The following is a 12,541-nucleotide window of genomic DNA, read 5'->3' on the forward strand; positions in this document are numbered from 1 at the left end:
CACCACGAAACTCTACACTTCTATTTAGAGAAAATCTACTGCTTATCGGGACCCCTAGATTGAGCCTCAAAACCTGGAAGGGAGGGGTCAATACACATGTACTGGTACGCAGGGTTATCCAAAATAATGTATTTATATATAACATAAGTGAGAGCAATTCATAAAACATTTTACATATAATATATGAAAAAACATGGGCACATTTTAAAGACTTTAAAACATTTCTTTGAAACCATGACTCACTCTTTGTCTTATTTCTGAGCTAGATGGTACACCCTATAATCTGTAATTCCATGGGCTATATGAAATCCTCCCTTGACTCGGCGGCCAAGCAGCCAATCCAAGTTTTTTGTAAGGATTGGAGTTTCTATAAGGAGGACATGCAAGATCACACAGCAGGGTACAAAAATCCTCAATCAAATTAACATGTCATGGTAGTGCACAAGATCATAAAGCAGGGCTCCTAACCATATTCCCAATTTGGGACGACATGAATCAAGATACAAAAGATCACAAAGCATGGTACCATAATCCCATGTCGGCAAATCATGATTTCTAGCATAGAGTCCTTCAATTCGTAATTTCTTCGGATAACCATCTAACTCTCTTTAAGCCCATTTTTAAACCTTTTTTTAAACATGCATCTTTCAGAATTCATAATCTGAAAATGTGATTACAAACATGTGTTCTATTCTATTCTGAATTACTATGGCTTTAACTGAGTTGGTGTCGTCACACCAAGACTTGCAAGTCCTACTTATGAGCCATATTGTACCATGCATGATTCTTTCATTAAAACATAATTTAGACAACCCAAGCATATGAATAATATAAGAGATTTCATGTTCAGAAAACTATGCAAAAATTCTCATTCTTTCAATAAATATGTGGTGGTCATGTATTCTTTGACAAACCATGCAACTCTTTTCATTATATATTTATATTCAACATTGGTCAACATAAACATCCCTCTCTTTTGAAATTAAAACCATAATTCAATAATAGCATTAATCAAGACATTTCATATCATGTTGTTCAAGATGCATTCAAAACAATCCATAGCATATAAAAATTGAAAAGTAAAGAAAAATCATAACAAGAGAGGGATTCTTTAGGATTCATGCTCTCAATTGTATATTCATCCTTAAACACATGCATACTTATATATATAGAGTTTCAAATCAATTTGGCGGAAGGCCTGAAGACCAAAACAATACTGATCAAGGCTTCTAAATCATGCTAGTAGTCGTAAATTCAAAACCCCTTTCTTAAAAATCATGATTTCGAGACCGTTAGCATGAATAAAAGATGGTTTCTTTGCCCATGAAATTTTAGAAAAACTCCACGTACCTTAATTTATGACTTTTGAATGAACTCGTGCTTTAGGGATGCTATTAGAACAATTGATAAGTGCTTCTTGTCGCCCTCGCAATGGAGATTCCAAATCTCAAAGAAATATTGAAAACCCACGGTGAAATCTTAAGATATTTTGATCTTTGGGTTGAAACCCTAAGAAGTGTTCTTGGTGATTTTGAGAGAGAAAGACCTTATTTTGATGTTTGGGAGATTTAATCCCGTGTTATGGCTGAATAGTGGGTGGTGGTGGAAAATAACACGTTTTTCCCTTAAAAATGCAAAAACAGAACTTGGAAATTGGGCGCGTGCGACAGAGCATGCGTCGCATGCTTATCGCGTGATGTTGTTATCTCAGTCACGAAAATGGCCCTAACTTTTCATTCGGGTATCCAATTTTGACGAAATTGGTATCATTGGAAAGATAATTCGAAGACCTTTCATTTGATATATAGTAAGACCTCTAATTGGTTATATACAAAGAGTTATGTTTAATTGAAGTTGACCTATGTTTCGACGCTCACTCAAAGTCGAACGATAGGAAAGCTTTCAACTCGTCCTTGCGTTAGGGGACCTATATGATCTCAATTCATGCTCAAATAGGTTTCCACACAACATAATTGATTAACATGCCAAATTTGCATAAGATTTATGGATTTTGGATCATCTACGCATAAAAATGACGGTTTTTCGTTCTAGCACGAAATGTGGGGTGCTACAACAATTGGAGGAGATGGGCAATTTATGCCCTAATTGATGATTTTAATTGGGATTGGATGAATTGGGTTGAGGGAAAAAGACTGAATTGCCTCTCAAACACTTAAATTCACAACAGACTTGTGTTTTAGAGAGCCACCGCGACGTGGTGAGGGCTCCATCGCTATAGACACCATGATGTTATCCTATTGCGATGAGCTGCTAGAATCAAAATCTAAACAAGACCTATTTATCATCCAAAAAATCTGAAAGACATGCTCCTTACACCTCTGAACATGAATTGACTCAGAAATCTACATCTCGGGGTCAAGAAGACAAATTTATAAATCTTCGAAGTTAAGATGCTTAAAATATGACTAAGACCTCATTTGCTTGCACTTAATGGAGGTATGAATCTGAATGGTTCAGACTTCAAACCATTAAGTGTATTTGTTTTTTATTAAGGTTTTAACTCTTAATAGGTCTGAATAGGCTAGAACCATGTCTTAATAGGTCTGAAGGGATATTCTGGTGCTGGATAATATTCACCACTATAGTCATAATTAGAAGTCACCACCACTGACCACCTCTACCACAGTTACTATTGTCAACCACCACCCACCATGACTAACCACCTCCACCATCACAATCACCATCGACAACAAATACCGCTACTAACCATAATTGTCAACCGCTACCACACCTACTACCTCTTTTATTCTAATTATATTCACTGCCACCACTGTCGTCAATAGTACCACAATCAGCAACCACTACTGGCCAATCCCTACTACCAACCAACTTATCTATCACAACTCACATAACTACTAACTACCTATCACGACCCGAACTAGGGGCTGGCCGTGACAGACATCCCGAACCATGAAGGACTAGATGTCCTACTCTATCTGATCTGGTAATCAAGCACAACATTTATATCATAAAATAAAATGCGGAAATATAATTTGATACGGAAATATGGTCATGAACTCTAGGTTTCAAGACATAAGAAAGAAAACTGTAATTCAAAATATCTGAATAAGATCTGACTCAGTCTATGAAATCTCTACTATATCTCAAATTATTCTGAAAACTGGGACAAGGCCCCCAATAGACCAAAATAACAAAATAACATAATTTGAAATAATAGACCTTCTGGAACAAAGACGGCTCACCACTGCACGAATCAGCTATCTATGAAATACTCTACTGATTAGCCAGACCCTTAGACTGAGCCTCCAAACCTGGGAGGTAGGGGGTCAATACAGATGTAGTGGTACATAGAGCAAATCCGAAATAATAATTTATATTCAACATATATGAGAGCAATTTAAAACTGTTCATAAACATATTATATAGTAAGATATCTCATGGGCATTTCTAAAAGACTCTGAAAGAAAATCATCTGAACTTTGAGACATTCTTTGTTTTACTTCTTCGCTAGGTGGTAAACCCTACAACTCTGAAATTCCATGGGCTATATGAAATCTTTCATTGACTCGGCGGAGAAGTCTCCAACCCAAGTGTGCCGCAAGGGTTGGAGTCTCTGACTCTGCTATACCACACGGTCGCTGCCAGCGTAAAAATAATATACCCAGATCGACAAATCACGGTTTTAGGCTAAGAGTTACTTGAACTCAAACCTTCTTCGGGTAACCACCTACCCCCCTTTAAGCTTAGTTTTAACTCTTTAAAACATGCATCTCTGAAATCAAACTCTGAAAACATACTCTGTTACGACATACATACTTATGGTATCATCATACCATTGACTTGCAAGTCACATCTCTGAACCATTATTAGCATATTACAATCTCTGTTTTCAAAACATAAATTCGGGACCACCATATCGATAAATTATTTCAAAGAACTCTTTCTCTAAAACTCATGTAAACACATGTATGCAACTCTCTTTGTCAAACATTCAATTATGCAAGGTGGTAATCTCAAATATCTTAATCTCATGTAAATCTTTCTCTTTTAACAAAATATATTTACATCAAGAAACTCCCTCTCTTAATCTCTAAATCATGCTCAAAATACTATGGTATTTAAGTAAACAAATTTCAATCCATAAATCATGCATTTCAAATCCTTCACATTAAGATCATAAACTTAAAGTCATCACAAGAGAGAGATTTCATAAGTTGTGCTCTCAAACAATCTTAAATCTAAATTTTCATACATCTACATATACATTTAAATCAATTTAAGGGGGAAAGGCCTAAAGGTCAAATCAACAATACAATTAAATATTCATAATGAATAATAAATCATGTATTTCAAAAACCCCTTTCTAAATTCATGCTTGATACTCTTTAAATCATGTTCTAGTGTTTACAATCCCATGCAATTTTTATGATAAACCCCACGTACCTCAATTTCAAAATTTGATGGATGATTCTTGAAGCCTACGATTTGGGGATTCCAAATCTTCAATCAATCTTGAAAACCCACAGTTAAGTCTTGAGTTATTTCAGTTTTCTTGTTTGAAACCCTAAGGAGTGTTCTTGATGGTTTTTGATGAAAATATCAATTATGAGGTCATTTAGAATAAATATCATGTTTAGGCTGATAAAGGGGTGGAAAATACCTAATATACCCTTAATGAGACGGACTAAAAATATAACTGGGAGCTCGATTTCATGGGCCACCACAACTCGCTACAATCGCGGTGGCTCACTGGAAATTGACAAATGGAATTCTTAAGGTCACCGCGATGTGGAGCCATCGCATTGTCCCACTGGTTGGGAGCTAAAACTTCAGCGCGACGCACCACAATCGCGCTATGCTACTAAAATTTGACAATTTCTAAATAGGCCCCCTCTGCGACGTGTCAAGCACCAAAATGACGGTATTTTATGACTAGAACTTAAATTAGCCATAACTTCTTATTCGGGTATCAGATTTGAGAGAATATTATATCAATGGAAAGAACAGTTAATTTTCCACATATAAAAAGTTGAAATTAGAGAAATTATATATGGTTTAAACTTTACTCACTTTGGAAGAAAAAAATGAGACTAAGCTTCTTTGACACAATTCTAGTGATTTAACTCTAAGAGCATATTACCACGAGTTACCGCATTGACAATTTTTGCGGGGTGTTACACTACCAATAATACATCACAACCTCTTCATATTCTTTGACAGCAACTACCATTATCACTTGTAATGCTACCTCTACCACCACTTCAACTAGTACCATCGCTACAATTTATCTATACGAACAACCATCTCCACCATCACAACAAATAACATCTCTAACTACCGCCAACACATCATCAATAATCATGTATTCATGTTTCAGCCAACACAATCAACACCTTAAACTACTAACATCAAGAAACATCACATCACAACAACAACCACCTCCATCAATCGCCACCATCATAACAGTCACTACAATACCAACCATCACAATTATCACCACCAATATTATTAATCACTAACATCAATCATTGTCACTGCAACCACCATTATAAGTCATCTCCACTATCACTAATAAACATAAATGTTTTTTCTCAATCAAATACTAATAATTTAGTTGTATTAAATTACATACTTTTTTAATACATAATTAATTTTTTATTTGAATTTTATTTTTAATTTTATTATATATACAAATAATTTTTTTTTACACATTCAGATGTTGAAAAATAAATAGTCTTAATCATTAAGCTTTCAGATCTAGGGTGGCATTTGGGTTCCAAGTCCGTCATGTGACACTTGGTGATGTTGGGAATGACTTGGTCCATCAAGGCCTCGACCTTGTGAGTAATAGTTCGCTTGAGGTATGACATTTGGTGGATACATTCTTTGGTGAGTGGCTTCGGGGGTAATAGTTGGGGATGTGTTATGAGGAGTTAAGGGTCGAGAACTACGTTGGCTTTCTACCCTTTCCATTTGGCCACTAATAGAGGCCACTTCCACTCCCAACTTATCAAGAGCCGCATTCACTCTAGCCACGTCCCGAGACAAGGATTCAAAATAATCCACAAGAGCATTCAAAACATTTTGGTCCATGCTTTGTGCATTGAAAGTTTCAGGCTCCATGTGTAATGGTTCCATTTGCCAATGTACCTACAAAACAAACAAACGTTAGCTTAAAATATCCTCACACTTGGCTTCCTCATTTGGCCCTTCAAGTATTGTAAGCCAACTATCAATCCTTGAGTACTTAGGAATGAGTCTACTCTTGAGTTAGAATAGATTTTGGTTTTGAAGACTCAAGGAAGTTTTGTACACACTTGAACCAAGAACAACTACGAATGGAAAACGAGAAAAGCACCACAAAGAACGTTGACACGAAGAGGTACTCGAAAACTAGTTCACAACTTAGTAGGTTGTTACTTAGTTGTCAACTAATGTAGGAGTCAATAGAAAGAAAACTAATAGAGACAAGGAAAGAAACTTGGAAGGTCCTATGACTTGAGTTTTATTGTTGATATGGCCCACAATTTTATTTTGGCTGTTTGGTGTTGTTGTTTTGTTGAAGTTTGATGTTGTCCAACTTGAATAATTCAATTATATTTTTGTTTGGTGAGGCTTTTTTGGTTTTTGGAGTGAAATACAAGGCCTTGGACCCTTTTTTTCAAATTTCAAAAAATGGTGTCAATAAACTTTTCACCAACTTGCACCAAAATGGCAAAACACCTTTTTTCTTTGGCTTTGTCCCTTTGCGCTTTTGGTTCTTTTTGAAAAAGGCTTGACACTCTTTTGGTAAGTAAGCTTTTTGGGAGGTATTTTGTTTACTTGCCTATTTGGTGTTTGTCTTGAAACTAATTCAAAGACAAACATAAGACTTTTCTTCTCTCTTCCTTTTTTTCAAATCAAACTCCAACATTCGTCTCAAGAACAATATGAACAACAACAAGAACACTTATGAACAACAACAATAGCTAATCCGTCCAGCCCCTCAACAATAACTAAACAAATGCTCAAATCTTGGACCTTAGACTAAGTGTTCTAGGGAAACAACAAGCTAACACACAAAACTACTAAGATAAGCAAAATAACACCTGAATCTAGACACTTCTCGACCAAACACTAGTCACCAGATAACACACTTTTTTTTTTAAAACTACAAGAGCCCAAGATTGGTGGTGTAAGAACACGACCAGCCTTCACTCGGATACTAAATGATACCAAGAGGTATCTAAAAGTGCACTAAAACAGTCCACAAACACACAAAACAGTCCACACACACAAGACACTAAATGGAAACAAAAAACTCAAACTAAAACGATAAAGAAGATATGTAACTTGAAACAATGAGAACTCATAATGCAGCAACTAAAGAGTGTATTAATACTCTAAAATCTCTACAAAACAAGTTAATAAGTACCATGTTCTTACGGAACACAAGAGGAGCTCGGTTCCCTCAAGCACTCTCATTTCTAGCCGATACACACAACACAAGAAGAAACCATTTATTGTGGTGTCAAATGATGGTCTACTCTCTTCTTGAGAGGAAGATGATGTTCAATATTACAAGTGATTTTTAAGAATAAGCTAACTAAAGAGAACAAGACTAAAGAAACTCCTTAAATAGTTTTCATAAAAAGGATGGCAAAAGGACCCCTTTGCCCTTAATGAAAGGGGAGGTGTGGAGTGTTTGGGACAGCCTTGGGGTGTATTTTGGGCCCCTAATGTCATCCCCCAAATGTCAATACGTACACTCCCTTGGGCGAGTTTGCAACAAGCTCAACTGTATCCATTTTCATAAACACGCCTTGAAGCCTTTGTAGTTCCCGAGCTTGACTTCTAGTAAATGGTCTTGAGACTGTGAGACCCGTATCATTAATTGAGCTGATAATATTCTCATAGGTATCAATGATTAAGGTGATAAAATTTGTTGTCCTTCAGAATCTATTTCGGTGATATAATTTTGTGTTCTGTAAGCATGCTTGTAGCTTTGGCGATAAACTTACTTGCAACAAACATTTCCTTGTATTCAAGTGGAATATCAAGAATTTCCTTGTATTCATGTTGAATATCATAAGTAATTTTGACAATGAATGTCATAAGTAATTTTTACAATCAACTTATATGTGTGTATTTCGGAATCCCTCTTTTCTAGTGCGGCCAAATTAACTCTTAAAGTTGAACATAAAGATAGTTGTAAATAAATAATTTGTTGAACATAAAGACAGTTATAAATAAATAATTTGGATGTGAATATTCTTTTTAGCTCTATTCATGATGGATGATTATGATCAAAGGATAGATATGTAGATTAGCACGTAAAATAGATAGATACATAGATTCATATAAGAGATTCGCTTATATCAAATTAATAAGAGACACACTAATAGACTAAAGCTAGAGATTCATGTGTTTCTTCTCTTTTAAACCAAAGGTTCTCTTCTATTCTTCCTCTTGAGTGCCTATCTGGAATCTTTGTTATCTTCACTGTCTTATTTTCTTTTTTCAGTCAAAGTACCACACGTGATCATATGCCTAATTACATATTCAAGAACTTTATTAGAGACACAGGAAGCCAAGACAGAGAAAAGCACAATCAACAAAGCAAAACTACAGATCGATCAACGTACAGTTCAAATTTGTTAATCTACATCTCAGCTTTGGTAGCTTTAATATCCTCACCACCAGCAGATTTGCTTTCCTCTGCAGTACTAGTCACCTTATTCTTGTTTCTTCAATATTAATCTTCAACAGACCATTTTCCAAATGAGCCTTTATGTGTTCCAAATCAGCATTTCCAGGCAGTCTAAACTGTCTCTAGAATTTCCCACTACTTCTTTCAGCTCTGTGCCATTTTTCGCCTGCTTCAATTTCTTCTTCTTCTGTTTTCCGTTCTCCACTGACTCTCAACACCATGTTTTCTTCCACCTCAATCTTGATGTCCTCCATCTTCATCCCTGGTATGTCAAGTGTAATTACATGCTCCTTTTCAGTTTCCTTCCAATCTGAACTAACAAGCTAATAAGGCGATTGATTATACACCTTTTAGAATGGTGAGTGGGGTTTATTCAAGAATCTTGAAAGGATCAGATTCTTGTGGAAACATTATGTCCCATATGGGGCGTGTGTATGGTATTAGTGCCTCATTTTTTTATGGAAGAAAGGCCATAGCAATTGCTAAAACTAGAAAACTTATTAAGCTGACAGTTGCTTTACTATCTTTTTCTCTCTAAATATACTGTTTTCCTTTTAAGGGAATTGAATATGTTGGAGATTGTTTATGGTCTGCAAGGCAACTGTTATGAATGGGCTGAAATCTGGTAAAGTATCCCAATATCACATTAAGTGGCTATGTGTGGGATACGGGTTAATAAATAGCACATTTTAGGAAGAATAGTCTTATGCAAATGGTGATAATTGCTTAGGAAAAGGCTATGCTTCTCATCCCCAATTCTCTTTAATCCTCTCATCCCCTTCTACTACTATTCATGATCTTTCATATTGTAATTTCTCCATTCTATATTAATCAAGTTTATTAGTTTCGTTCACTTTGTGTATTGATTGTTGAATTGAGAATTCGGGTTCGTTTCATTGGTGCTTCCATCCAGAGGTCTTCAATGGAGGGCCCAAAATTTCGAACTCCCTATGATTCAATTAGCGTCGGAAGGGATTCATGGTCAAAGGAGATATGTGAAATTCGTTCATTATTACATGAGTTGATTGGAAACCCTACAAGGATTAAACCTACTCCGGTGGAGATTCCACGGTTCTGTAGAGAGAATCCTGAGTTATGGATCTCTATGGCTGAAAGCTACTTTGATTTATATGAAATTGCAGAAACCACAAATTATCTCTGGCGTCATCTCGATGGGGCTGCTTTGTCGTGGTACCAATGGCTTTTGTAGAAGAAGCAATTGGTTGATTGGGAACATTTTACTTCAAAAGTGTTGGTTCGCTTTCCTAAACTACATCTTGAATCACTGGAAAATCACTTTGCTAATCAGATGCCCTCCAGTCGTTTTGAGGCTATTTCGTGGGGCTTCACTAAGACAAATATACTTTATTCATGCCCTACACATGTTTATACACAATGGAGAAGTTAAAAAAACCTAGCTTTGCCTCAGAAATTTGATATGCAATTTGAATGCAAAAGCAAAATGGATAAACAAAATAAGTTCGATGAAATGTGTACCAGAGTTTTCACTGAAGAAGTGGAAGAAACGTCTTCTGCCTCTATCCTTCTAGGTTATTTGGATGATATTCAATCGACTAGGTTTCTCGACGAATCTGGTCATAGTTGTTGCCACAAGCTAGTTGCTCAGGTGCAACCCGATTCTCCAATTAAAATGCTTGATGAAGAAGCATTATGCCTTGAACGCAACAAAGTCCAACTGTTCGATGAATGTTCCCCAAGAAATATGTCAAAGAATGTCGATGTTCATGGAGCTGCAATGAATCTCTGTGTATGGGATTTGAGTATAAGTTCCAAGCTCAAGGATCTCACTGACTATACATTGAACAAGAAGCTACTAATATTTTTGGGCTCTACTAGTACGTTTGGCTTCATTGCGAATGCTAATTGTATGACTCAAGTGTGGCATCCCAGACAACAAAGATATGAATTAGAGTAAGGAAATCAAATGTGGATGATACATACTCTGATGTGAATCGTGTGTTTGATGACAATTCGCAAAGAGCTGCGTCGAGAGAGCTACAACCAATTGCACCTCTACATATTATATGCCTTCCCAAATTATTCCAATTCCTGCAACCAGTAGTGGATCTACATAGGGTCCAGGGGGTTCATCCAAACCCCCTTCGTCAAAAAATTATAATATTTATACATGGTAAATTTTTTTTTATGTATAAATAGTAGAGGTTTAACCCCCTTCAACTAGTCCGTATATGTATTACTGAACCCCTGACTGAAAATTCTTGATCCGCCCCTGCCTGCAACAACTATTAGCTCAACTCATTTTTGTTCTCCAAGCTCCAAAGAGTAACGTATTGTATGCTGCAATAGGAGGTGATTTCTCTTTCCAAAAGAAAATAACTGAGCAGGCTAGTATATTGAAAATGGCAATACAGGGAAATGAAGCTCCAAAAGCTATTTGTATTGCACGACTTCAAGGTTGTATCAGGTCCATGGCAGACTTAATTGGGCTGGAGTTGCTTAATTTCTCTATGCTTGAGGAGCTCAAAGGTTTAGTTGGTTCTCAAGGTGATAAAATAATTGTCTGCTCTCCCACTCTCTCACTGTATGAAGTGGTTGCAATACAAACTTGTCAAAATGATCATGGGAGCTTGGATGTGATTGAAAGTGAGCTTGAGTTGGTGAAAGTAGCTTCAATTGTTGTTGCTTATGTTGTTCACAAGGCAATACTCAGTGAGAGTAAAAGCTTTTCTATCTTGGCTAGTTGTGGGAAATTTAAGACTATGATGAGGCTTATGTGCTATGTAGCTCATCTTAGGGGTCATAGATGCGTTGAAGAGTGCACTATAGCACAACAAGTTCTGAAGTCAGATCCAGTATTTAAAGAGCTTAACAATGTCGATGCAATTCAAAGTAAGTTTTCAAGTCATAATGGTATATTTGTGGAGATTCTGTTTGCAAAGCTTGGAAAGACGTATGGAGTAGCGATGGGAAAGTTCTAGAGCTTTCATAATTATAATTCTGGAACAGAACCATCATTGTTTCTTCCTTCTCCGTGAAGTACTTATGGAGATAAACAAAATGTTTAGATTAAGGGGTCCTAAAGCATTTTCCTATATCAAACGATTTTATTGCTTAGCAGGTATAACTTATGCTCATGACTCTCCTAATATAGAGAAGGTAATGAAGATTGTTGGACTTAGCAAGGTTGAGAAGGTGACAATTTTTAAAAGTTTGGCTTCTGTTATGATGCTTGGTAATATTGACTTGGCTAAGGGCAATGAAATTGTTTCATCAATTCTTCATGTTGACAATACTTGGTTTCATCTTTGCACCACCATAGCAGCTCTCTACACACACTCAAGTCTTGAAAGATTAAACATTATATTGTCCGTGTGGCTCCACTCGAACCTTGAGGGCAAGGTTCTTATTGGAGAGGGGAGTATTGTTATGAATGGGCCGAAATCAGTTATGGTAAAGTAGCCCAATATCACATTAAGTGGCTATGTGTGGGATACGGGTTAATAAATAGCACATTTTAGGAAGAATAGTCTTATGCAAATGGTGATAATTACTTAGGAAAAGGCTATGCTTCTCATCCCCAATTCTCTCTAATCCTTTCATCTCCTTCTACTACTATTCATGTTCTTTCATATTGTAATTTCTCCATTCTGTATTAATCAAGTTTATTAGTTTCGTTCACTTTGTGTATTGATTGTTGAATTGAGAATTCGGGTTCGTTTCAACAACTGAGAGGAACTTTTCTTAGGTATATTTGTGAGTGATGTTAACAAAGTGAGGACTTATTCATATAAGGAACGAGAGATCTACAAGTTTCTGGAGAAAATTTGCTGAGGACACTTGGATATAACACAGTCGTCATTTCTGGAAATGAATTTTCCAGGGATTATA

General features: G+C 36.3%; 1 pseudogene; it reads right to left on the reverse strand.

The window, feature by feature from the left end:
• Positions 1–8,600: 8,600 nt before the first annotated feature.
• Positions 8,601–9,908, reverse strand: LOC107873919 (annotated as a pseudogene).
• Between the last annotated feature and the right edge of the window lie 2,633 nt (positions 9,909–12,541).

This window comes from Capsicum annuum, unplaced genomic scaffold (genome assembly GCF_002878395.1).
Source record: "Capsicum annuum cultivar UCD-10X-F1 unplaced genomic scaffold, UCD10Xv1.1 ctg4557, whole genome shotgun sequence".
NCBI classification, from domain to species: Eukaryota; Viridiplantae; Streptophyta; class Magnoliopsida; order Solanales; family Solanaceae; genus Capsicum; species Capsicum annuum.